Source organism: Canis lupus, chromosome 4 (assembly GCF_003254725.2).
Source record: "Canis lupus dingo isolate Sandy chromosome 4, ASM325472v2, whole genome shotgun sequence".
NCBI lineage: Eukaryota > Metazoa > Chordata > Mammalia > Carnivora > Canidae > Canis > Canis lupus.
The window spans coordinates 50,806,363-50,834,288 of record NC_064246.1 but is presented as its reverse complement, the minus strand read 5'-3'; the positions used below and the strand labels follow the sequence as shown (position 1 = coordinate 50,834,288).

Genomic DNA, 27,926 nt, shown 5'->3' with positions numbered 1-27,926 from the left:
AAGCAGGCTCCATGCAGGGAGCCCTTGTGGGACTCGATCCCAGGTCTCCAGGATCACACCCTGGGCGGAAGGCGGTGCTAAACCGCTGAGCCACCCAGGCTGCCCCTATCTGGATCTCTTATAAATCAATACTACATAAGACACCAACACCAAAATTCAGAAATGGATGAACAGGCATGCCATGAAAGAAGAAATTCAAATGGATTAGTATCATTTTGAAAATATTCATACTAGCTAGCAAAGACATTATTATTATTATTATTATTATTATTATTATTATTATTATTATTTTAGAAATAGTGCAGTATGGGGCTCCTGGGTGGCTCAGTTAAGCATTTGCCTTTGGCTTGGGTCATGAGATCAGGCTCCATTTTGGGCTGTCGGGCTCCCTGTTCAGCTAGGAGTCTGCTTTTCTCTCTGCCCCTCCTCCCCTCCCCTACTGATGCTCTCTCTCTCACCCTCGCTTTTACTCTCAAATAAATAACATCAAAAAAGAAAAGAAAAGAACATCCTTGTTGAGGATTTTTAAAAACACAATACGCAAGCTTGATAAATTTAAGTGTTGTTGGGAGTATAAATTAATACCATCTTACTAGGGGATCCCTGGGTGGCGCAGCGGTTTGGCGCCTGCCTTTGGCCCGGGCGCCTGCCTTTGGCCCGGGGCGCGATCCTGGAGACCCGGGATCGAGTCCCGCGTCGGGCTCCCGGTGCGTGGAGCCTGCTTCTCCCTCTGCCTATGTCTCTGCCTCTCTCTCTCTCTGTGTGACTATCATAAGTAAAAAAAAAAAAAAAAAAAAAAAAAAAAAAAAATACCATCTTACTAAAAGATGTAACTGAAAAAAAATTTTAAATGTATCCTTTGATCTAACTATTCCACTTCTGGAAATTTATTTTAAAAAATAAGCAGATGAGTACAAAGAAAGATTTATTTGTAGGGGGTTTCATCACAATGCCTTTTTATTATAGTGAACTATCAGAATGGACTGGTTCAACACACACGTAAAAGAAACTGAAGACTATCCATAAAAGTATTTTTTTTTAATTTATTTATGATAGTCACAGAGAGAGAGAGAGAGAGGCAGAGACATAGGCAGAGGGAGAAGCAGGCTCCATGCACCGGGAGCCCGATGTGGGATTCGATCCCGGGTCTCCAGGATCGTGCCCTGGGCCAAAGGCAGGCGCCAAACTGCTGCGCCACCCAGGGATCCCCTATCCATAAAAGTATTAACTGTGTCATCAGAGTGGTAGGATTATGGGAAATTTTCTGTTACTTGTTATTCTAGGATATCTGTATTTTCTAAGTTTTCTGTAAGAAATGTGCATTCCTTTTATAATCAAAAAAAGAAGTCAATGTTATTTCATTTTTTTACGTCGCATTATATACTTACTTCCGAGAGTGACCTTCCATTGAGTAACAACTCACAGTACTGTGCTGCTTTTTTGTTGCTGTTACTGTTCTGCATAGCGGTGTTATCACCTCTCTATGCAGGGTCCAGTGAAAGAATAAAGGCCTTTCTTCTTCACTAATTTGGACTCCTCTTTTCCTAAACTTTAGCTCTCGCTTACCAGAAGTTCAGATAGATGAGACAGAGGGAAGTAGAAGCTTGGCTTTTCTCCAGGAACAATTTTAAGAGGACTCTAAAAAAGCATGCATACTCTGCTCTCCTTTGTGTATCATCCTCAGGAGACTCTCGTTTTCCCAGGATCTCTGAAGAATAAAGAGACATTGCACTGATGGTTTGGGTGGTGAGTCACTGTCCACAGGTAGAAATGGTGTCAGTGCCCCCCTCTGGTGCCTGGCAGGGGAGCAATGCTACGGAATGCTCTCTTCCCGCCACCACACCCCACCCATGCCAAGAAGGATTCATTTGTTCATTCATTCATTCATTCATTCATTCAAAACCAAACTTTCATCAAGGGCTTTACTCTGAGCCAATTAAGACCTTCTCATCCCAGGACACCTGGGTTGCTCAGTGGTTGAGCGCTTATCTTCGGCTCAGGGTGTGATCCCAGGGTCCTGGAATGGAGTCCCACATTGGGCTCCCCGCAGGGAGCCTGCTTTTTCTTCTGCCTAAGTCTCTGCCTTTCTCTGTGTCTTTCATGCATAAATAAATAAAATCTTTAAAAAAAAAAAAAAAAAAGGCCCTATCTTCCCGAATCTCTGAAGCTCACAGGCTGGGACCCAGATATTCAGGGCAAGACTATCGTCTACCTACAACTTGCCCAGGTATAAAATAAGGAAAAAGAAAATTTCTCTGACATTTTCCATCTTCCTCAGAGGACAAGTCAATCTAATATTATCAAGTGCTCACTTTAACTTTTCTTTCTCTCTCTCTTTTTTTCATAGGATACAAGCTCTCACATTACAAGTATATATGGTGAATTGAACATCTTCTCACTCTGGTTCCAGGGCTCATTCTCTTCCCCAAGGAAAACTGGAGCCTTATGTTTCTTTCCACAAGTGATCTGTGCATTTATTAACATAGGCATTTCTGCCTTTTTCCTTGTACACAAATGACAGCATATGGTACACATCCTTCTACACCTTGTTATTTCCTTTTGGTTCCATGGCTGTGGCCACAGAGCTGCACAGTTATCCCATGTCCCAGAGAATGGATCCATCATAAGATATGTAACCAATCTTCTCCTGGGCATTTAGGTTGTTTCCAGCCTTTTGCTGCCATGACCACCCTGCAGTGGCAGGGGAGTCAGTGATATAAATTCTTGAAGTACTCAGCTTTTCAGGGGCAGATAAGCATATACTTTGAGTAGTGCTTCCTTTGGGACTTAATGGTGTGCTTTGCTCCATTTAGGACCTAACTCATGAAGGCTGGCTCTGTTTATAGGGACAGAAGGAAGACATCTGGACCATAAACCTAGAGACATAAGCCGTGTTTACTTACCACGCTGGTCTTTAACCAGAAACCATGCCAACACCTTCAGACTGGTTCTAGCTGTGTGCTGTACATAGTCAGAAGAACATTGGCTAAATCCTTTATGTTCCTTGACTAGAAATTCTTTTTTGTTTGTTTGTTTGTTTTTGATTTTTTGACTAGAAATTCTTGAGATACAGTTCTACAGATTAGGCCTGAGAACCAGGCAGGAAGAATAAAAAGGCAGCATTTTGCAAACAGAGCTCAAAACCTAGGACATTTGTAAAGCTGGCCCATATCACTGCTTTTAACTAAAAAGGAAAGGGAGAAGATGAAAAAGTAAAAAATGAAATGAATCCCTCTCCTACTGGAGACCAGTTCACATGTGTGTGACCTATGCGGTCGTACAGGCCTGTGCTCAGAAGGGCTTGTGCTTGGTTTAATGCTCTACCATCACCATTGGAAATTCTTAAGTTTTACCTTCAAAGCCCTGTTTGTAAATGAAGCGTGAGTGGACAGTGGAGCATGCACACGAGCCCGAGGAGACTGCTGTTCCTTGCTGCCCTTCACATACGATGCTCTCTGTGTCCCAGAGCACAGAATTCCAGTGGACCTACGAGGCATGGGAGTTCCTGGAGGCAACCCCCAGAGGCCATGCTTTCCACTTGAACTAGAACTTGCTCTGAACACAGAAAGAAAGTATACCAGTTTCCTAGGGCTGCTGTAACAAAGTACACAAACAAGGTGGCCTAAAACAACAAAAATGTATTCTCTCTGCTTCTGAAGAAGTCACTTTTCTTTTATTTTTTTTTCTTTCTTTCTTTTTTTTTTTTTTTACATTTGGTAATGTTTAATACATGGTAAACATGCTTTAAGGATGGGCAGAATGGCATAGGGCCAAACGCGGGAGTACGTGGCACTGTGGGGAGCTACAGGTCTTTTCCCACCAAATGAGGTAGCTCTGAAAAGAGCCTTTGGTTTATGGGGTGGTCAGAGGGCCCTGAGGCAGCTGTTCATTGGCATCCAGTGTACCGGATGATGGCCTTGGAGGCCTGGGACACGGTGTGTTTGCTAATCCCTCGCGCCCCCCCCCCCCCCCGCCCCGCACCCCCAGCAGCAGCAGGTGCACAGCGGTCTGGGTCTCCCTGAGGGTGATGGTGGAGCGCTTGGTGGAGCAGGCCAGGCGAGAGGCCTCGACGGATGCTCTCGAAGATGTCCTTAAGGAACGAATCCGTGAAGCTCAGGGCCTTCTGCGACAGGCTCAGGGCGTGATCCTGGAGCCCGGGATCAAGTCCCATGACGGGCTCCCTGCATGGAGCCTGCTTCTCCCTCTGCCTGTGTCTCTGCCTCTCTCTGTCTCTCTGTGTCTCTCATGAATAAATAAATAAGACCTTAGAAAAAAAGTGTAATACTGTGATTGTAGTCAAACAAGAACAAATGCAGTGAAATTAGGAACCGTTAAGTTAACTTTCTGCAGCATTTCTACTGTTATTGTAGGAACTAAATACACATGAGTGCACATAAGCTATGAAACATGAATTGTATAATTTCAGGGATCTGCATATAAATTAAATACTATTATTTTTGCATTGAAAAGTGACATTGCCCGTATAAAGATGAATAGTAAAACTCATGCTAATAGTTTACATTTTTCTTTGTTTAGAACATTAACTGGCAACTAAGAAAATCTATGACAAGTTGAGAGATGGCAGGAGAAAGGAGAAACCTTCATATTTTACTGCCTTTAGTAGTACATTTCCCTGCTTTCTGAGCAGGGGCCCCCTATTTTCATTTTACACGGGGTACTGCAAATTGTGTAGTTGACCTAGCTCCCACCCCTGACCCCTCTGAAGTCTACTCCAGAGGAAATCCACTGCTATGGTCTGAATATTTGTGTACCCCCCAATTCGTATATTGAAACCCTTACACCCAACAGTGATGATATTAGGAGGTGGGGTCTTTGGTGATTAGGTCATGAGGCTGGAGCCCTCATGAATGGGATCAGAGACCCCAGAGAGATCCCTAGCCTCTTCCACCATGTGAAGACACAGTGAGAAGGTGCTGGCTATGAATCAGGAAGTAGACTCTCAACAGAACATGACCATACTGGTACCATCTTGATCTGTGTTCCTAGCCTCCAGAACTTGTGAGAAATAAATTCCTATCATTTGTAAGTGACCCAGTCTGTGGTATTTGTTAGAGCACCCCAAATGGACTAAAATACTCATTTATATTTCCTCCCGAACATATTCTATGCTTATCATTTAATCTGAACTCACCCCTCCCTCTCCATGGGCAACATTTGAGGGAAAATTTTCCCTATTTCTCCCCAACATTATTGTTTACCGTCATATAGTGTAGGCTCCTAGAATACAACAAGCACAGTGCCTGATTTAAAGGAGGTGATTGGGGAGTACCTCAGTGGCTCAGTGGTTGAGCATCTGTCTGCCTTTGGCTCAGGTTTTGATCCTGGGGTCCTGGGATCGAGTCCCCATTAGGCTCCCCACAGGGAGCCTGCTTCTCTCTCTCCCTGTGTGTCTGCCTCTCTCTGTGTCTCTCATGAATGAATGAATGAATGAATGAATGAATACATAAATAAAATAAACGAGATGGTTGGGGTGCCTGGGTGGCTCATTTGCCTTTGGCTCTGGTCATGATCTCAGAGTCCTGAGATTGAGGCCCAGGGCTCCTTGCTCAGCGGGCAGTGAGCCCCTTCCCCTCCCTCTACCCTTTCCTCTCCGCCACCCCAACCACTCCCCCCACTGCTGCTTGTGCCTTCTCTCAAATAAAGGAGGTGGACTGGGACGCCTGGGTGGCTCAGCAGTTAAGCGTCTACCTTTGGTTCAGAGCGTGATCCTGGAGTCCTGGGATCGAGTCCCACGTTGGGCTCCCTGCATGGAGCCTGCTTCTCCCTCTGCCTGTGTCTCTGCCTGTCTCTCTCTGTGTCTCTCATGAATAAATAAATAAAATCTTTAAAAAAGAAAAAAAAAGAGGTGGTCAATACAGGTTTACTGCACTAGCATATAAATGAGGGACATATAGATAGCAGAGCTAATGAGGCCTGAGACTTCAGGTTGGTAAATCCCCGTTTTTCATGTGAGACCCAGGAAGCTGTGTGACTGTGGACATTTATGCTCTTTGAACCTATTGTTCCTATTAGCAAAAGGGAGGAACTACTCTTTCCTTAAAACTGTCGTGGCTGTGAAAAGAAGAAACACGAAGGAAAGTACAGACTGCTTGCTAATGTTTGCCATTCAGAATAACAGCAAACATGCTAGAAACTTCCTAGAATGTTGCTCTTTAGAGCTTGAAGCTCTGTGTAAACTAACTGTGGGGATGTGGTGAGCCGCCTTCTTCCCATGGTCCTCAGTTTCTCCTATCAAAGGAAGGGATGGAATGGGATGGTCGGTGAAGAACACAGACCTCAGGGCTTAACGAGATCAAGACACTTAAGTGAGAGAAGCTTGCTGAGGAGAAGCAAAGTCTCACAGCTCTCCTGGTCTACCTCCCCTGACCTCTCACCCCTGACATGCTTGGAAAGAGAGATAGGGATCGAGAATTATTTTTCTCTGTGAGGGCCAGGGGCTGAGGTGCCAGGGTGAGGCAGGGAAGCAGTAGAGAGTGGGGGATTGCTGTGAAGACAGAGCCTGTGGCACATCCAAACCAAGAAGCCCTTTCAATATCCTCTGATTGTTCTAGTTCTAGTATCTGGGCCTAGTATTGCCAGACTGTAAGATTTTTCAAGAGAAAGAAGAAATTGAGATGCCCCTTAATTTTTACAACATTGGCTTTAAAAAAGGAAAAAAAAAAAAAAAAAGCCATGTGGCCACACCTGGCATCAGCCCTAGTTTGTGAACTCAGGAATGAGTGTGTGGTAAGGAGCCCCCCAGACTGACTAGGAGTCTGTGGGGGACAATGGAGCAAGACCCTCAGAACAACCCATACTTCAGGAGGAGGAAATAAAAGCAGCCATTAACTTCAAAGCCCCTGAGCCTGCCAGACCCCCCTCCTCTGACAGACAATGAGCAGGAAGGAAACTGAGACCAGGGACAGTAAAAAGCAACCAGGCGAGCTTGTTGAGGCCTGCAGGTGGGGCCTTCAAGATGGGAAGGTCCTGGCTGCCAGCAGCAGGGCGCCAGGAGGTCACCTTCTGTGAGGTGCTTCCTAAGCTTCCAGGTGGGCAGAGAGCTCAGGGGGAAGGGCCAAGAATGAGGTTAGCAGCCACTCACCTGGAGATCCTGAGGCCAGAGGGTAGGAGGGGAGGGGAGGCTGGGCCATCTTCTATTTAAAAATTTTTTGATTACACAAGTTTCACTCTCCTCCTAAGCATGATTAAAATATTACTTAGGCCCTCAACAACCCCAGCTTCCTCCCAGCACCAGGCAGCAGTGTGATATCACATGGTTGATATACTTGGGGGCGGGGGCGGGAGGGTGCACATAGCCTGGGAGGGCAAGGAAAACCAGATCAGAGACTCCAGGTGGCCGTGGTGGAGGAGGTGAGAAGAGGCCAGGTTCGGAACATATTTCGAAGTGAAGGCTAATAGGAGGCCCTGCCTATTAGACCAGATGTGGGGTGTGAAAGAGGGGAACCAGGAAGGCCTTCAAGATTTTCAACCTGAGCACCTAAAGTCTGAAGTGTTTGTTTATTGATACAAGGACCTCAATCCCAGCACCACAAAAGTTCTGCTGTTGGCCTTATACTTGGCCTTACTTCTTTTTAGTTGTTGCTCTCAGCCAGTGACTCAACACCAGGTTCCTCATCAGCAAAATGAGAATAATGACAGCACCTCCTTTGTAGAGCTATATGAAGATCAAGTGGTACATACAATGTCTGGTGTGTACAGGGCACTGAACAAGTGTGAGCCAAAATTACTATTTTGTTATTAAGTTGTAATCACATGTATACATAGTGTGTGTCCTGCTCTTTCTAAGCCCCAAATCGTCTTATGAGCATTTTTCATGAGATACCTTAAAAATATCTTTCAAAAATATTTGTAATGGCTGTATAATATGCTATCATCTGGATAAATCATTATTTATTTAACCAGTCTTTTATTGTTGGATATTTTAAACTCTGAACAAGAGCTATTGGTAACTCTGACATCGCTTCCGGTTTTTCTCTGTGTGTTCATGTGTTATAAACAGCACTGAGTTAAAAATCCTAAAAACATACTTTCTTTATGCTTCTCTAGTTATATCTTGAGGATATACTCCTTGAAGTGAAATTGCTGTGATAAAGGGTATAGACAGTTTTATGGCTTCTGAAGTACGTTATAAATTAACTTCCAGGAAGATTCTATCAAAACACATTCCTGTCAATACAGTGTTAGAAAGTGACGGCTTCCATGACCCCTCACCAAAACAAAGTCACCATTAACCAAACAAAACAAGGAAAGAAATATATATTAGATTTTCCTTCAAATTGATTATGAAATTGGATATATTGTTTTAGTTCACATTTCTTCGCTTTCCAGTGAGACTGGAATTTAAAAACGTGATTATCTGTCATTTGTATTTTTTCTGCAAACTGTTCTTTATCTCTCTTTCTGTTGGCATATTCAAGTTTTGCTATATACTAAAGCTAACAAGGATTAGTCTGTCGGATTTATTGCAAATGTTTTTCCTGCTGTCTTTATATTTTATGTTGGGTTTTTATAACTTACAGGACATGTATAGTCAAACCTCTTTTTCTTTCCTGAGAGATAGGCTTCCAGAACACATTGGTATACGTGTTCAAAGGCACCTGGGAATCCAATTGCAGGCCAGCCTCTGCCCTAGCATGACCATAGGCAAGTGACATCTCCTTTCAGATCATAGCTTCAATGATGTGTGTGTGTGTGTGTGTGTGTGTGTGTGTGTGTGTGTAGGGGGGTGGTTGTTACGGTTAGACCTCTGAGATCCCTCCCAGCTCTGGCATTCTATGATTGTAGGTTTAGAGCTAGAATTTGATTCTGAACTCAGAACTGCAAGAAACCTTTACTGCCTATTACAGCAGTCTCTGTCTTGGGCTTCTGTGACAAATTACCATAGACTAGGGGCCTCAGACAACGGATATTTATTTCTCACAGCTCTGGAGGCTGGAAGTTTGAGATTAGGGTGCCATCATGGTTGGGTTCTTGAGAGTTCTCTTCCCGGTTTTTAGATAGCTATTTTCTTTCTATATCTTCACATGGTACAGAGAGAGAGAGAGCTCTGATCTCTTCATCCCCTTAAAAGAGCACCAATCTCATCATGGGGGCTCCACTTCTATGACCTCATTCAAACTCAATTACTTCCCAAAGGCCCCACATCTAAACACCATCACATTGGGATTGGGACTTTAACACATGAATTTTGGGGGAGGATACAAGTGTTCAGCCTATAGCAGTGTCTTTTTTTTTTTTTTTTTTAAGATTTTATTTATTTATTCGAGAGAGAGAGAGAGAGAGAGAGAGGCAGAGACACAGGCAGAGGGAGAAGCAGGCTCCATGCAGGGAGCCTGATGTGGGACTCAATCCCGGGTCTCTAGGATCACACCCTAGGCCAAAGGTGGCACTAAACTGCTGAGCCACCAGGGCTGCCCTAGAGCAGTGTCTAAATTGGTTTTCCATTTTTGATCCCTCCAGTCTCCAATCTTAACTTTTTTAAAAGATGTTATTTATTTATTTGAGAGAGCACGGGTAGGGGGGAGGTGCAGAGGGAGGGGGAAAAGCAGACTCCCGGCTGAGCAGGGAGCCCAATATGGGGCTGGATCCCAGGACCCCGAGATCATGACCTGAGCCGAAGGCAAACACTCCACCCACTGAGCCACCCAGGTGCCCTCAGGCTCCCATCTTAAATGGGTACTGCTAACATCAACCTTCCCTGGGCTGGACCCCATCTCCTTGGTAGTCCTTGATCTCCTTTTCTGCTTCCCAGCCTTATCACCTGGTGCTTTCTGTCAAATGAATATTTGTGGTTCTCTAAATATTTTTGCTCATACCATTGCCTTTGCTGGGAATGCTCCCACAGTATAAATTTTACATAGAAAAATATTAACTTTTAAACTCCAGTTAAACACCGGCTCCTCCTTAAAGACTTTAACAATTATTTCCTGGTCCAGAGGAAATTTTCTCTCTTGAACTACAGTATTTTTCACCTGCCACGTGTATGTGTATTATGATTATTGATATCAGGTCTCAGTTCCTGAACAGAAGCACACAAACTTCCCAGGCAATATATGACAGCCACTAAATTAGTGAGTGCAGACTGGCAGCCCATATAGTACTTTTAGAATTGGGAAATTTCACATAAAATCCCAACTCCAGGGCCTGGGTGGCTCAGGGGTTTAGCGCCGCCTTCAGTCCAGGGCCTGATCCTGGAGACCTGGGATCGAGTCCCACATGGGGCTCCCTGCATGGAGCCTATTTCTCCCTCTGCCTGTGTCTCTGCCTCTCTCTATCTCTGTGTGTGTGTCTCTCATGAATTAAAAAAAAATCTTAAAAATAAAAATCCCAACTCCATTTCTCTTGAAAAATCAAAAGATTTGGATTACAGTCCTATGGAGCAGGGATCAGCAAACTACAGTCCAAAGGCCAAATCTGGCCTGTCATTTGTTTATATAATAAAGTTTTATTGGAACACAGCCACACTCACTTATGTATGTATTCTCTGTGGCTATTTTTATGCTACACAATGGCAGAGGTGAGTAGCTGCCACAGAGATGATATAGCTCACAAAGCCTATTTACTATCAGGTCTTTTACACAAAAGGTTTGCTAAACCCTACTGTAAGGCACCAACTGTGGGCCACTATAGAGGCTACCTTTTAAAAAAAATTATTTATTTATTCATGAAAGACAGAGAGGGGCAGAGATGGAGGTAGAGGGAGAAGCAGGCTCTCCGTGAGGAGCCTGATGCGGAACTTGATCCCAGGACCCCAGGATCACGCCCTGAGCCGAAGGCAGACAAGGCAGATGCTAAATCTCTGAGCCACCCAGGTGCCCCGAGGCTCCCTTTAAATGGCTCACTCTCCAGTTTCTGCCAGGACATCCACTACTCACCCTTAGATCAAACCTGGGCAGTTGCAAGTATTTATCTTACCCTCTAAGGCTTTTGAACCATTGCATTTTTCATTCTTATTAAACCTCTAAATCATACCCTACACGGTGTGAAAACCATTATGCCATATAAGCAAGGCAATCTCTAAAACATACCTAAAGGGTGCCTGGGTGGCTCAGTCAGTTAAGCATCTGCCTTTGGCTCAGGTCATGATCCAGTATTGGGCTCCCACTGAGCAGGGAGTCTGCTTCTCCCTCTGCCCCTCCAACTACTCGTGCTCTCTTTCTCTCACTCTGTCTCTTAAATAAATACATAAGATCTCAAAAAAAAAAAAAAGTACCTAAAAACATTACATTGCCAACACTAAATTTGATGATCAAGACTAAGAGTATTCCTCAGTAACTAGGCTACTGATAAAGTAAGTTCTTGCAGTTCAAAGCTTAGGGGCCAAAGTCCGATGTGCCCAGGGTTGATATTCCAGCTGTACCCCCAGTGAGCTGGGTGACCCCAATAAGCAAGACTGAGTTTGACTTTCCTCACCTACAAGTGCAGACCACAGGCAGTCGGCTGGCTCAGTCTGTAGGGCATGTGACTCTTGATGTCAGGGTTGTGAGGGTTGTGAGCTCAAGCCCCAAGTTGGGCATAGAGGTTACTTTAAATTTACGGGCGCCTTGGTCACTCAGTGGGTTAAGCATCTGACTTCAGCTCAAGTCATGATCTCTGGATCTCAGGATGGAGCCATGTATGGCTCTCTGCTCAGCAGGGAGTCTGCTTGTCCCTCTCCCTCTCTCCCTCCACCTGCTCGTGTGTGTGTGTGTGTGTGTGTGTGTGTGTGTGTGCTCTCTTTCTCAAATAAATAAATAAATAAATAAAATCTCTTTAAAAAAATTAAAAATGAGGATAATGACTGTAACTACCCCTGGAATGGAGAAAGGATGAATTAAATTCCTTCAACTAGTATTTACTAATACCTACTCTCTGTCTGGCCCTGTGCTGGGCTTTTGGGATGCAAGAGGGAACAGAAAGGACAGTCTCCACTCACTAAGAACTTACAGTCTAGAGGGGAAAAATTGGTCAGGCAGCAGACCTCGGGGCCTGTGGTGCAGCCCACCTCTGAGTTTAGCCACAGCTGTGTTGGGAAGTGCTGACTGGCCCCTGGCTGCCAGGCCCCCAAAGCAGCCAGGTTCCAGAACCTGGCAGTCAGGGAGTTCATGCTCCAAAGGCAGCCCTCCACCAATGGGGATGAGAGCCTGTTAATGGAGGCTTCAGCCTCCCACCTTTCAGCAGAACAACTCTGAGGTATTCCATATGCTTCCCACAGTCCTGGTGGGAACCCACCCCTCCCCTCAGTAGTCAGGCTAACATTCTCACGCTGACTTTGCACTTTCCTGTTGCACACTCCCTGCTTTCAGGGAAATTCAAAGTAGAACAGACGTTTTAAAAAAAGAAGAAAGAAAAAATACAAGAAGGTAGTGAGTATCATGCAGTACAAAAGAAGTCATCAGAGGCCACATGACGTTGGGGTCATGGAAGGCCTCAGCTGAGACCTGAAGGACAAGAAGAATCCAGCCATGCGTGGTCTAGGAGAAAGAATAATCTGGGATGGAAGGAACAGCTGGTACAGAAGCCCGACGCAGAAGTGTGCTTGGCCTGTTAAAGAAGAAGGTGAGTGAACTAGGAATTTAGTGGGTGAGGAAATGAGGTGGAGAGGAGGCCAGATGGTAAGGGACCTCATGATCCAGGAACATTATTCTAAATGCCATGGATGAGAGGTCATAGGAAGATTTTAAGCAAAGGAGTGACACAGATTGATCTGCCGTTTTGTGAGAGAGGGGGTCGGGGGGGAGGGATTGAAAACAGGACTCCCAACCATGATGGTGGGTGCTGACGGTGGCTTGGACTAGTAAATTTGGGATACATTTTACAAAGAACAATGGCAAACACAAATAGTGCCTACTGTTTGCCAGACACTCTTCTAGCAACCCTCTACAAATTAATTCAGTGTTCACAAAATCCCGGGTAGATGGGTACTATTCTTAGCCCCATTTTACAGATAGGGAGACTGAGGCACAGGAAGACTGTGACTTGTCTAAGGTCACCTAGACCAAAGATTTGAACCAAGACCATCTGGCTCCACAGGCTAGGCTCTAACTGATGCACAGGAGCCCACTGAGGCATTGGATGTGGCGAGGAGGAAGCTTGGAGTGCAGCAGGCCCCCAGAGCTTCAGGTGTTCTGTTAGGACTGCCTGTCCCTCCAGCCTCCAGACCCCCACTGCTGGTGAAGAGGGGGCCACTGACCTCTCTGTGCTCCAGGCAAGACTCCATCCCTCCTCTCCCCAACATTCACGGCCTCATCACCATCGTGATCTGCCTTGGACCACATCAGGACTTAAGCCCTCTTCAGCCTGGGCGTCCCCTCCCTTCCCAGACTCAGATCCTCATGCCAGCTCCTCCCCAATCCTCTCTCCATCTCCTGCAGGGCCCTTGCCCAGTCATGGGCAAGATCCCCACACATCCTCAGACTCCTCAGTGTCCCCTTCACCTTCTTGCTGTCATTTCTGTGCTGTACATTCAAATCACTTCTGGGCAACGGGCAGCCCGGGTGGCTCAGCGGTTTAGCGCCGCCCTCGGCCCAGGGGGTGATCCTGGGGACCTGGGATCGAGTCCCATGTTGCGCTCCCTGCATGGAGCCTGCTTCTCCCTCTGCCTGTGTCTCTACCTCTCTCTCTCATATGAATAAAAAAATAAAATCTTAAAAAAAAATCACTTCCGGGGCTTGAAAACACATCAAACTCCAGGCACCTCACCAGACTAAATAAATTAAAATCTCAGAGGGTCCAGGTGCTGCTCTGGTCTCCCAAGTCGCCAGCTGTTTCTAATTTGCACCTCGAGAACCACGGACACACTTTGGCTCTGCCAGGAGCTCAGTTTCCCCAGCTGCTCTCTCTAGTGATGGCACTGCCATTCCTGCCTCTGCCCCATGGACCTGCAGTGGGGGGCTCCTCCTTGCTCCCCCTTGTCACTGCCCAGACCTTTTTCCATCATCATTCATGAAACCCTCTGGCTTTAAGCCTCCTGTCATCAGAGTACAGCTCTCCCCACCTCTCCTTCTTGCAGTCATCACCTGCCACCAGGTCTCTGCCTTGTTGCTTGAGGATCTTAGCTCCTGGCTCACTGTCACTTTCCTAACCAGGTCCTGTTTGAAGTCTTGGTGTTTTCAACACCCAAGAAGACAGATGTCTGCTCCAAGACTCTCATTCTATGATCTTCTGTCCTCCGATCACCCTGTCTTCCACCCTACCTTGGCCACCCCTTGCTAGAGTCCTACCCTACCAATAACCTCAACTTCTAGTTCACTCCCTCTAGGACTCAGCCTCCAGGGATCCTCGAAGTCCTGGATCCTGCCACCTCTCCACGGTCTCATGTCCTCTCTTCTCACCTTGTCCACATTCAGTTCCAAGCTCAATCGGTCAGACCACTCCATTGCATCTATCTTTAACACAATTGCCTTTCTCATGATTTGTAGCCTCCATTTGGCTAATTTTCAACCCCAGTTAAATCCACCTGCATGTACTGCGCTTGTCGGGTGGTTCTCAAGGGTGGTTCCTGGATGGCAGCATCAGCATTACTTGGGAGCTTGTCAGAAATGCAATTCTCAGGCCCTGCCCCAGACCTACTGGATCAGAAACTCTGGGGCAGCGGAGTAGGGCAGCGGTCTGCATCAGCAGCCCTCCAGGTGAGTCTGCTGTGGGTGCTCAAGTTTAAGAGCCAAGGTTTGAGTCCATCTTCTCTCCCACTCCCTCGATGACTATACTTTGTCTTCTTCCTGCAAAGGCATGATACTTCCTCCCCCACCTTACATGCAATTTGCTTTCTTATTCACTGAGAACCAGAGGAAATCACAGGAACTTCCACAACACACCTCTGTCCCCTCTTACTGATCCTGTGTCCCCACACCCTAACTGCTCTCTCTTGTAAGGATGCAGAGACCTGTGTGGGCTCTTGAGACCATGGCCCAGTCACTGCCCCTGGTTCAAGCCACCACTAACTCTTGGCTGGATTTTGGCGAAAGTTTCCCAACTAGTCTCCTTACATCAGCCCTTGCTCCACCACTTTGCATCCACACAGCAGCCAGAATCTTCTCATCAAAAGGCAATTCACAGCTCTCCTTTGCTCAAAACCTTCAGTGGCTCCCCATCTCACTCAGAGTAGAGGCCAAATTCTACCTATACTCATAGGCTCTACATGATTTGCCCACCTCTCTGTTTCCCCCTTTGATCTTGTCTCCTCTGCATGATGCTCCCCCTCCCTCCATCTGCTACTACCACATGGGGCCTCCTCATTTTCCTCAGACATTCTGGGTATACCCCCACCTCAGGGCCTTTGCACTTGCTGTTCTTCTTGTTCCCAGATATCTGGTCAGCTTTCCATATCCTTCAAGTCATTACTCAATTCACCTTCTCAGGGAGCCTTTCTTGGCCATCTATTATAGTTTCAATTCCCAGTTACTGACACTTTAATCTCTCTCCACTGCTTTTTTTTTTTCTCCTAATATTTACTACTGATAGACTATATATTTGACTTTTTCAACCTTGTTTACTCTGTCTCCCCAGGTGGGACATAAAGTCTGTGAGGACATGATATTTTACACTTTTTTTTTCACTGTCTCAGTGCCCAGCTGAGTGTTTGGCACAGAAAGTGAGCTAATCCCATCAATTTCTTTGAGTATTCTTGTTTACCCTTTACCTAAAACCTGGCTCCTTTCTGAGAATGTTCTTCCACTGTAGCTCCCTTACATTGGATTTTTCTTCTCCTTAGATTGGATTTGTTTTCTATTCCAATCCCCTTATACCAAAGGGTAGGTGAATCATTCTGATTCCTTCCTCCGTAAACCCCTACTGCTTAGAAATTCACATCATTGGACTAAACCATCTTGTCCCAATGTCCTGTGGCCCAAGGGCATTTCCCCTCATTTCTTGAGGACGTGAGGCCATGCCTCACTGTCTCACTATTCTGACCACTGCCTTATCATAATTCTTGCTGATTTAATTATTGTGGGTTATTATCCAAGACCCAAGACTCTCAGTTCCTGAGATCTTCTCCAATGATCCCATCTTCTACACTCAGCCCAGACACTGACTTTGTTATTTCTAATAACCGTAAACCATCCATTTCAGGCATCTTACACTGTAACTGCCCACCTATCTTTCCAGCTCTCCCCTCTGGCTCCTCAACTCCAATAACCATTCTATCTCAGTGGGCCCTCCATCCATTGACCTTTTCATTGTCCCACACACCCACTATCAGGCCCATACTTGTTTCTGCACACAGCAGACTCCACAGCTTATCATTAAGCCTATTTGTTGTTCAGACACTCAACTCTGCTGCTCTTTCTCACTTCATGACTTCCCCCTGGCAAAATTCCAGTCTTGCAGAGAATGCAACTGTCATCTACTCGGCCCCTGGGCAACTAGATGTTGCAATAAAAAACAAAGAACCATGCTGAAGACCTCACTTTAAAGATTTATTGAGAGAGAGAAAGAGAGAGAGAGCAGAGGGGGGAGCAAAGGGAAAGAATCTCAAGCAGACTTCCTACTTCTGCCGAGTGCAACTTGGTGCTCGATCTCACAACCCTGAGATCATGACCTGGGCCCAAGTCAAGGGTTGGATGCTTTAACTGACTGAGCCACCCAGGCAGCTCATGAAACCCTCACTTTAAATTGATAATAAAAGCTATATTCATTCTGCTCTCTATGGAAAGGTACCAGTATAAGTGGTTTCCATAGAATAAGTCATTTAATCCTCGTGGGAATTATTATCATCTGCATTTTCAAGTTGAGGAAACTGTGGCCGAGAAAGATCAAGGGACTGGCCCAGGATCACACAACCAAGTGGAAGAATTATCATGGAACCCGGGCAGTTCAGCTTGAGACTCCACACTCAGAACTACTTCACTGGCCTCTCAGGTCTGCGCGCTTCACAGGGCCGCTAATGCACAGCAATCACCACCTTTCAGTAGGCCAGGCCGTCTCAGACCAGACCAGACAGACCAGGCTTCAGATGCACCAGGAGGGCTTGTTAAACACAGATGACTGGCCCCATTCCCTGGGGTTCTGAATCCCTGATAAGAAGGGGTGGGCTGGATCATTTGCATTTCTAACAGTGCCCAGGTGAGGCTACTCTGCTGGTCTGAAGACCCTTGTGAGGACCATGGCCATCATTTCCCACCTTTTCCCAACCTCTAACACCTTGTCCCCATCCTCACTCTTGACCGCTATGCTGACCTGGCCTCCTAACCTCACTGGGAAAACAGGAGTCATCAGAAGAGAACTTGCACAAGTTTTCCTCCTTGCCTATCTGTTGCTTTCTCTCCTGTTGTTATAGACAAGCTGTCTCGCTGCCAGGACACCCCCATCAGTATAGAAACATGCTATAACTTCTTCCATCTTAGGGAAAAAAATTTCAAGTCTCTCTCTTTGCTACCTCTCTTGGTTTTCAACAAAATCTTTCTCAACAAAACTTCTCAAAATAGTCACTGCTTATAATTTTTTACCTAGCATCACTTTTATTTTTTAACATTTTATTGTGATAAAATATAGGTAACACAGAATATGCCCTTTTAAATATTTTAAGTGTATAAATATATTAGTGTGTATGATCCAATGGCATTAATCATATCCACACTGTTATGCAACCATCACAACACTGTTTGCAAATCTTTTCCTATGTAGAGGAAATCCCAAAGACTCCACAAGAAAGCTACTAGAACTAATCAAGAAATTCAGCAAAGGTGCAGCCTCCTGTTGTCTCTTGAATCTTTTTCAACCATGTTTTGCCTCTAATGGCTCCTCCTCCCAAATGACTCTTTCTGAAATTTCCCCTGAGCTCCATCTTGCTAAAACCAATGGTCAACACTTGGTCCTCATCCTACTTTTCCTGTTGCATCATCTGACATGGTTGATCAAGTCTTCCTTTTTGTAATAGCATCTTCACTTGGTGCTACAGACTGAATGTATCCCCCCCCTCAAGTTCATATGTTGAAACCTAATCTCCAGTGTGATGGTATTTGGAGGTGGGGCCTTTGGGAAGTGATTAGGTCATGAGTGTGGAGCCCTCATGAACTTGAGATTAGTACCCTATGACAGAGACCCCAAATAGCTCCTTGTCCCTTCTACTCTGTGAGGACATAGCAGGAAGATGGCTATGAACCAAGAAGTGGGCTCTCACCAGACACTGAATCTGCTGGCACCTCGATCTTTGGGTTTCCAGATTCCAGAACCATGAGATAAAAATTTCTGTTGTTTATGTTATGACATACCTGACATATGATACCTGGTCACAGTAGTCTGAATGGACTAAGACACTTGGCTTCCAGCATCATAGTCCATTGGTTCTCTTCTGCCTCTATGGGAGACAGGCAATATGGCCTTAAGGCAAAGAATGCCACCAGCCACCAGAAGCTAGAAAAGACAGAGAGCAGATCCTCCCAGAGATTTCAGAGGGAGCATGGCTTTGCTGACACTTATATTCAGACTTCTGACCTCCAGAACTGTGAGAGAGCCAATTTCTGTTCTTTTAAGTCACCAAGTTTGTGGTAATTTGTTATAGCAGTCCTATGGAACTAATAGAGATGTCTAATAGACATCTCCAATTTGATGTATCCGGAACAAAGTCTTCCCTTCCCACCCCCTCACCCTCTGAACCTGTTCCTCCCACACTGCCTCTGCCACCTCAGAAAAGGGCAATTCTAGTCTTTACAGTTGCTCAGGCCAAACCTTTCGCTTTCTACCACAACCTATATTCATATCATCAGCAAATCCTGTTGGTTCTACCTTTAAAGACAGCATCAAACAAATCAGGTCACTTCTGACCTCCTTCCCTGCAACCACCTGCAGCCAAGCCACGATCATCTCTTGCTTGGGTTTTTGCAATCATCTTCCATCTCTCTGATTTTGTCCTTGCTCCTTATGGTCTGTTCTCAAAACAGTAACTGGAGGGATGCTGTTAAAATCTAAGTCGGACTTTGCTGCTCCTCTGCTTGAAACCCTCCAGTGGTCCTCCAGCTCACTCAACATAAAAGCCAAGTCTTTACAAGGTCCTACAAGAGAACAAAAACAAAAGCAAACAAAAAACCCAAGGTCTTACAAGAGCCTACACGATCTGGGCCCCTGTAACCTCTCTATCACCCCCCACCCCTTCCCCTCCCATCACTTGGCTCCTTGAACCAACTGTGTTGTTTCCCACCTCAGGAACTTTTCACTGAGAATGCTGAGGGTCTGGGAGGGAAGCTCATAGAAGTGCTGGGCTGCATTTTGTGCTATTTGAGATTTGAACACATGAATTTAAAGTGAGATGAAATGAAAAAGAAAATAATAATGTGAGACCGATTGTGAGATCACAGTTTTGTCTCTTCAACGTTCAGTTGGGAATAAGTGGATGGAGAAAGAAGAGGTTTGGGCGTGGCCAGGTAAAGTTTTGCTGAGGAAGAGTAATAGGAAAAGAAGATATGGACATTAAGGCCATTTATGGAAGGGAGTGATTATACTGTCGACCATGAAATCAAACCTGGATAGGAAGAAATTAGATTAGATGATGAATAGGATGCACTTACTATAAGACCCGACGCATTGTTAGGGCTCAGTAAGCAAAAGCTAGTATCACCACAAGTCTTTATCCTAACTATGGTAAAACCTAAGAAAGACCTGGCAAAATTATTTTTTTAAAAGATTTTATTTATTTATTTATTCATGAGAGAGAGAGAGAGGGGCAGAGGGAGAAGCATACTCCTCGCAGGGAGCCCAGTGTGGGACTCGATCCTGGGGCCCTGGGATCACACCCTGAGCCAAAGGCAGACCCTCAACCACTGAGCCACCCAAGCGTCCCAAGACCTGGCAAAATTAACTGCAGTACTATACTCTGCTGCAGTATTTGTGATTAAACCTAAGTCCCTATAAATAAGAGATAGCTTTGAAAATAGAGCAATTAAATTCAAGACAAAGATAATTAACAAGTATACCTGTATCTTAGGTATAAGTACCTAATTTTATATTTTATATATATAATATATATAATTATATATTTTAATACATATATAATAAATTTATTTTAATATATTTAATACGTAAATAAAAAGTATATTTTTGAGTTCACCACTGCCAGAGTGAAAAGTCATAACTGCTTTCAACACTAAGAATTCATAATGAGCAGCCTGCCAAAAACACATCCAAACACATCCTTCAATTTAAATACATAAAGCCTTGCTTACCCTGAAAGAGTTTTTAGCCTGATGATATGGTGGCATTCTCTTTGATGTAGGCCTCATCTTACAAATCGTTACTGACTTGCTTTCAGGGAGACATTAATGCTGACATAGAAAGTGCCTTTTCATCTGTTACCCATATCTGCCAGGCGGCAAGCTGTGGTTGAGTAATTGGAAACACACAACCAAATGGATCAACTTTATCAATGTGTTCTGGGTGCCCAAGGCCATGGCCCATTTTCCTTCAAGTTTCAACGGTATTTAAAAATTTGGCTAAGGAAAACATTTTATTTCTATGTTTGTGCAGATAGAGAGATGTTCATAAGTAGAATGTCAGAGTCACATATATTTTAAAGGTTAAAGCATATCAGCAAAATTTAGGAGCTGGGCCACAGAGCAAAAAATTCAACAGATGGTAGTTGTGGTAGGAGGCTCCATCTGCCAAGCCAGGGTCCCGCTAATTTAGGATTAAGTTGAACCCTCCTTGTCAGCACTGTGGTAGAGGGAATGCTCCCAACATTTCTGAGCTAAGCACCTAGGTGGATGGGGTTGTAAGTTACTAAAATGAGGGAACTGGAGCCAGGGCCAATGGTTGTGTGTTCAAGTCTCTGATTTCATGCTGCTTTCCCCTCTTCCCCCCTGATTTTTTTTTTTAATACGCCCCCTGATTTTATACTTCTAAGTGGAGGAGCCTCAACTTTATTTATCTGCAGAGTAGAGGTGATAATTCTAAATTTCCTCAATTCTAATCATTCATTTTTAAATATTTCTGGTATTGAGAATATGTTTTAAAATTGGCCCATTTGAAGAGGTAGTGCTTATCTTTAAATGGAAAACGTGTAAAATGGAAGGGAATTATTTTTCTCGGTGTCGATTTAAAACGTAAGGAAGCAGACAGGACCTGGCTCATGAGGTTGTTGTGAGGATTAAAGTAGTGGAACTGAGTCTCACATTGGGTATACAGACTACTTAAAAATAAAAGCCATCCATCCATCCACCCGTCCATCAGTGGAAATGAGAAGTCGTATGCAAGGCATTTAGGTGTGTAGGGGTGTCTGGACCTGGGGTCGAGATGAGGTGGGGAGGGGCAGCTGCAGCCTGCTAACATCCCACCTCCCTGTCCCACGTGCTGTGAGGATTTCATGTCACTTCAGCAGAGCCAAAGCCTAGCAGAGCACAGCAAGAGAAAGGAGAGGGAGAGCATCCCTTCCCTCCTCCTCCGTGGGATTATTTCTTATCTGTAATGTGTTGTAACTAGGCTCAAGGACTTGCATTTCTCTGGAGCTGATTTCTACCCTACTCCCTTCTTTTTGTTGGTCACTATGAAACGTACTTGAGAACACTGTCAGATTTGGCCCACCCAGTCAGCACTCTGCCGGGGGAGTTGGGACCTACATTTATTTCTTGTTTACATGTAAATCATTATGTAAAACTTCTGTTCAAAACATTCCAGCTGGCTGTCCATGTCCATGTAAAAGCCAATGTCAGGTCAGTTGTCCGTGATGCCATACGTGATCTGTGCCACCATTATTTGCTTGACCCTCCATTCCAGCCACAGTGGCTTCTGGGCCATACACACTGTGAATGCTACTGTTTCAGGCCTTTGCATTTATTGTGTCCTCTTCCTGAATGTCCCCCTCCCCCACAACACCCTCAGATATTCACATATCACCTACTAAAAGGCCTTGACTAAAAAAATAAATAAATAAATAAAAATAAATAAATAAAAAGCCTTGACTAAATGTCATTTTTGCAGTAACACCTTTTCTGAACACCTTACCAAAGTTGCAACCCACCCTCGAAGCAACTTCGTATTTTCTTCTCCACTTTATTTTCTCTCAATAGTACTCTGAGGTGTCCAACACACAATTGCATCTACTTACCTGCTTTATTGCCTATCTCTCTATCAGAATGGAAGTTGCATGAAGGCAGGAATCTTTATTCTGTTTGTTGTTTTATCCCCAGTGTCCAGAACAGAGCCTGGCACATGTAAGTACTTAGTAAGTATTTATTTACATAACTAATCTTTCTATGTTTAGCATCCCCCTTCTTCAAGTTAGGACTACTGGGCCAAAGGACTGAAGTATTTTCTTTACAGTTCTTCTGCTCAGTTGTTGTATGTATCAATGGCTTGTTACCTTTTATCGCTGAGTAGTATTCCAAGGGATGGATGTATCACAGTTTGTTCAACCCTTCCCTCATTGAAGGACATCTGGGCTATTTCCATTTGGGAGCTATTATGAATAAAGTTGCCATAAAGCATCAAGTACAGGCAATCATGTGCTTGTGAACACAAATCTTCACTTTTCTGCGATAAATGCCAATGAGCTCAATTGCTGGCTTGTATGGAAGTTCTATATTTACTTTTCAAAAGAAACTGCCAAACTGTTTTCCAGAGGGACTGTGCCATTTTACATTACCAGTAATGAAAGAGTGATCATTTCTCTGCATCTTTGCCAGAATTTGGTATCGTCACTATTTTTTATTTTAGCCGTTTTGATAGGCGCTTAGTGATTTTGTGACTTTATATTTTGTAAAGATTTTATTTGTTTGACACAGAAAGAGAGAGAGCACAGGCAGAAGGAGTAGTAGGCAGAGGGAGAGGGAGAAGCAGACTCCTCACTCAGCAGGGAGCCTGATGTGGGGCTCAGCCCCAGGACTCTGGGATCATGACTTGAGCTAAAAGCAGACACCTTAACTGACTGAGCCACAGGTGCCCCTGATATTGTGGGTTTAATTTGCACTTCTCTAATAGCTAATGATCTTGAACATCATTTTTTGTGTGTGTTTATATACCATCTGTTTATTTTTGGTGAAATATCTCTCAAAGTCTTTTGGCCATGGTCTAAATGAATCACTTGCTTTCTTACTATTGAGTTTTAATAATTTCTTCAATATAGGGGTCCCTAGGTGATTGTCAGTTAAGTGTCTGATTCTTGATTTTGGTTCAGGTCGTGATCTCAAAGTCATGAGATGGAGCCCCCTGTCCGGCTCCCTGCTTAGTGTGGAATCTGCTTGTCCCTTCCCCCCTCCCCTGCTCCTTAGCACACTCTCTCTCTTAAATAAACAAATAAGGGACGCCTGAGTGGCTCAGTGGTTGAGCGTCTGCCTTCAGCTCAGGGTGTGATCCTCAAGTCCCTGGATCGAGTCCCACGTTGGGCTCCCTACATGGAGCCTGCTTCTCCCTCTGTCTGTGTGTCTGCCTCTCTCTCTGTCTCTCATAAATAAATAAATAAATAAATAAATAAATAAATAAATAAATAAATAAACATCTTTAAAAAAAGAATTTCGGGGCAGCCCTGGTTGCTCAGTGGTTTAGCGCCGCCTTTAGTCCAGGGCGTGATCCGGGAGACCTGGGATCGAGTCCCACATCCGGCTCCCTGTATGGAGCCTGCTTCTCCCTCTGCCTCTGCCTGTGTCTGCCTCTCTCTCTGTGTGTCTCATGAATAAATAAATAAAATCTTAAAAAAAAAAAAAGAATTTCTTCAGTATAATAATTGAGTCCTTTGTCTCAATTGTGGTTTGCAATATTTTCTCCTACTCTACAGGCTGTTTTCTCATCCTCTTAATGGGATATTTCATAGAATAAAAGTTTTTAGTTTTGAGTTTTCACTTTTTCCTCATATAGATCATGGTTACATGTCAAGTCTAAGAATTCTTTCACTAGCCAGATCCTAAAGATTTTCTCCTACACTTTTTTCCTAGAAGTTTTAAGGTTTTACAATTAAATCTGTGATCAGTTTTGGGTTAGTTTCTGTATAAGGTAGAGTCTGCATTTTTAAAAAAAAAAGACTTTATTTATGAGAGAGAGAGAGAGAGCAAATATACAAGCAGGGGGAGCACAGAGGGAGAGGGAGAAGCAGGCTCCCCGAGAAGCAGAGAGCCTGAGACAGGGCTGTATCCTAGGACCTGGGATCATGACCTGAGCTCAAGGCAGATGTGTAACCACATAACCAACTGAGCCACCCAGGCACTCTAAGTCTGCATTTTAACAAGCTCCTCAGGAACGTGAAGGTTTGAGAATTGCTGGGGAGAGATTTGTGGGATTTCAACAGTGATGTGATGGTAAATGTTTCACAAGTGGCTCCAGATGGGGAAGGGCAATTTGCGGTATAAATACAACCTTCCTGGCTGATTTCAAGCTACCTGCATTATACCACTGAATGGAGCATTAGGAAGAGATGCTCAGAGGCAGACCAATATGTAGTATTTCCATGCTTACATAGATGCAGTATAGATAATTTAAAAATGTAGTAGGAGTTTGGAATATTTATTACCTTTGTCCTTAGTGTAATTTGTTTAATTTTATATTAATAACTTTAGTAATTCTAAGAGTTTACCCTGCTTATAAGCTAACAAATTGTCAGTTTCACAGGTGCCAGCAAAAGACATGAGACTCCCAGGTCAGAGACAAAGGCCTTTATTACTCACAGCAGCTGCAGTAATCAGAGTGTCAGCATTATCTTGCACTAGTTCCCTGAGCCCCGATTCCAACGGGGGGTTGCAAAGTGGCACTTGCAGGAGCAGCAGATTGAACATAGCAGAGGAAGCTGGAGCTTAGGGGCCTGAATCTTTTATAAGATAAGTTACCATCTTTTGGCATGCTCAGAGGTAGGCATTATTTTTATTATTCTGGATAATAAGCAAATCTGTCCTTTCTTCTGGAGGGAAACAACTGTATAAACAACTTTGAGAATGAGAAGTCCAGAATGAGGAGTCAAGCGCCTCCACTTGAGAGACCAGCTAAAATGAAAGAGACCCATGAAGAATTGGCTCCCAACAGTTTCTATAATTTAATTTTAATAATGGCTGTGTTTAACTACTAGCTCACAAAATTCTTAAAGATTTAACAAGAGGCCCTCTGAAGCCAGTACAAGTTGGCTCCAGCATACCACTTTATTTCGAGGAAGAGAAAAGGAAGGGCAAAGAGGGTCAGATTCCCTTTGGGGTGATTTTGCCAGCTAGGAGCCCAGAAGCTTGGAAGTGAGGCCCCATCACTGTAGGAAGCTGTCTGGATGGTTTGTTTTCCAGAATGGTTACGATTATAATGGAAATTATAATAATGGGAATTAAAATAAAAATAGCAACTATTCTTTACTGTCTCTCAAATACAGATTCTACATTTTGGGGGCTTTTATCTCATTGAATCTTCATGACAACCCTATGAAGTAAGAATTATTGCTTATTGTCATTTAATAAGTGAAAACACTGAGACTCAGAGACATGAAGGAAAAATATTGGGCTGAGCTTGACCTTTCTGGCAAACTCTAGTTCTGAAGAGTTACAAATTCACAGTCCTAAGAGCAACTTTTCCACTCAGAACTCACTTTAGTTGGTATCATTTGTTTCCCACCTGCCTTCTCGCTGTTCTTCACTGAAGCAGGGCTCTGCGGTATAATGGCATCAGGGGCCCAGAGTGCAGATTTCGGGTCTCTGTTTGCCAGTGACATCCAGTGTGACCTTGGGCAGACTGATTCATTTCTGCTCCCCTGTTTCCTTATCTGTCAAATGGGCTGATGGTACTGCTTTGACGATCTTGCAGAGTTATCTTGAAAATGAAAGGTGAATCTAATTTGGCTCGGGTTAGAGTTTAAGCTGCATGACTTTGTACCAGCCATAAAGTCTCTGGTCCTCTAAGTTTCTTATTTGTATTATGAGGGGGACATATGTGGTTGCCATGAGGCTGTCAGATTCCATGTCTATAGATGAGATAATAGGTCCAGGAGAGCCTGGAAAAGCCAGAAAGCAGCCCAAAGATGTGAAGTAGTGGTTTTATTCTTTGCTGCCCCAAACTCCCATGGTTGTGCAGTCCCTGGGCTCAGAGAGGGTCAGGTGAGCATTTGTGACTTGAATCTTCAGACTGCTAAGTGATGGTGGTTCAGGAGGGCCTGGCCTCCCTGAGGGCAGATGAAGGTTCACCCCAGATGTTAGGGAAGAGGCATCTGGGGGGAGCAAGGGGCTCAGGCATGGCCTGTCTATGGGCTCCTCAACTCAGAGTCTGCTCTCAAACCTCTGCCAAGTGGCCAGGCCTGGGTTTCAGGTCCAGAGTTGCCAAAGGAATAGCTGGAGGAAGGTATGCTAAGCCCAGGGATCAGCAAATGCAGGGTGTAGATAGGAGAACAAACTTGGCAGGTTCAACTGGTAGCAGGCCAGTCTGGCTGGAGAGAGGAAGGGGAAGAGGTCAAATATCCATCCAGGCAGCAGCACTTCCAAGAAGCCCAGAAGCCCCATGGGGGCAGGTGAGGGATGTTCCCCAGTTCTTTTCACCACCCAGCCCTCAGGCACGGTCACCTCTGACCTCTGGGAAACCTTGGCTTTGGAGGGATCCCCCTACCTCCCAAGGCTCCAGGTGCTTTCAAAGGGGTAGATCAGTCCCCAGTAATGGGGCCAACAGCCAGCAATATCCAGCTCTGGCCACTCCCACCTGGGACTAGCTGACCTTTTTTTTGTTGTTGTTGTTTTCTTGTCTCAGCTTGCCAATAGTCTGGGTCTGGGCCAGAGGGAAGGTAGCTGGCAGGGTTCAAGATGCAGCCTTGAGGATTTGGCTCTTGCTGCCTAGCCATTACAGCCAATGCAGTGCTACCAAGGTCCCTCGGCCTCCATCTGTCAGTTCCAGAAACCCATTCACCTTGGGAGAAAGACTTCTGGCAACACAGCTGGTGGATCATGAAATCATAGACTATCTGAGCTGGCAGGGGACTCTGAGACCACAGAGTTCAGCCAGGACCTGGCTGGGGCTGCACCAGCTTCCCAAGTGTTTGCCTAGGCTGAAGGCAGGCGGTCTCTGCTGGGCCTCACAATCTGCAAACCTACCTGAGGAGTTTGCAAAAATTCCCAATGTCCAGGTTGATTGTAACAAAATCTCCAATTTTTAACACCCCATCCAGGTAATGCCAACGTGCAACCAAGGTTGAGGACCAGGGCTATGGTTACTTACAGCGCTTAGCACTGCTGTGAATATAGCAGAGCCTCTGCTATCACACAGACTTGGATCTAGCTCTTGCTCTGCAACTTCTCCCACTGAGTGACCACAACCAACTTTCCAGGCCTCTATTTCCTCATCTGTAAAAAGGGCATCATAGTAATACACCTGTCTTATATGCTATTCTCAAGGCCAAAGGTACTAATCCATGAAAAGCACATGAGGCAGTGCTTCATTCTATGTAAGAGGCCAATAAATGTGTTTATTGTTATTACTTTCCCAAAGTCAGGCATTCATCAGAAGGCTGTTCTTTAGGTTAAGTTTAAATGTTTTTATGGCTGCAGGAGTGATCTTCTCAAAACACAAGTTTGCTTCTCTCACCCGCCCACTTAAAATCATTCTGTGGTTTTCCGTCATTCGCAGGGTCAAGACAAAAGACTTCAGTTTGACCTACCAGCCTTTATGATCTAGGCTCTGCCAATCATATCTTACACCCTTTCCCTCCATGACCTGGGGAGGGGGCTTTTTTGATTGCCTCCAACTGCCATGCTTTCTCACACCACAGGACCTTCGAATGAGATGCTCCTCCCTAGAATGCCTTCCCCTCCCTGCGGCCCCCCACCCCTACCCCCAGGCTAATTCACCCTGTAGCTCTCAGCTTTGGCTTCCTTCCACTAGCAAAGCTCTCTTGACCTCTTATCAGGGCAAATCCTCACTATGGCACTCCCATAGCACTATGTCACAGCTGACGCTTTACGTTTATTTGGTAGTCATTTGTCCAACATCTGTCACCTGTGCTAGACTCTGAGCTCCAGGGAAGACAGAGACCATATCTGTGTTTTGCTCCTCCC

At 44.8% G+C, this 27,926-nt stretch overlaps 2 long non-coding RNA genes across 2 annotated transcripts; both read right to left on the bottom strand.

Annotated features, from left to right (window-relative positions):
* Positions 1–2,474: 2,474 nt before the first annotated feature.
* Positions 2,475–20,297, bottom strand: LOC125754979 (uncharacterized). The gene is made up of 3 exons (XR_007410263.1): positions 20,160–20,297; positions 5,710–5,843; positions 2,475–4,264 (listed from the first exon to the last, which is right to left on the bottom strand). It is a non-coding gene; the product is annotated as an uncharacterized LOC125754979 (long non-coding RNA).
* A 4,260-nt stretch (positions 20,298–24,557) lies between these two features.
* LOC125754922 (uncharacterized) lies at positions 24,558–27,669 on the bottom strand. The gene is made up of 2 exons (XR_007410070.1): positions 27,091–27,669; positions 24,558–26,311 (listed from the first exon to the last, which is right to left on the bottom strand). It is a non-coding gene; the product is annotated as an uncharacterized LOC125754922 (long non-coding RNA).
* Positions 27,670–27,926: the final 257 nt, after the last annotated feature.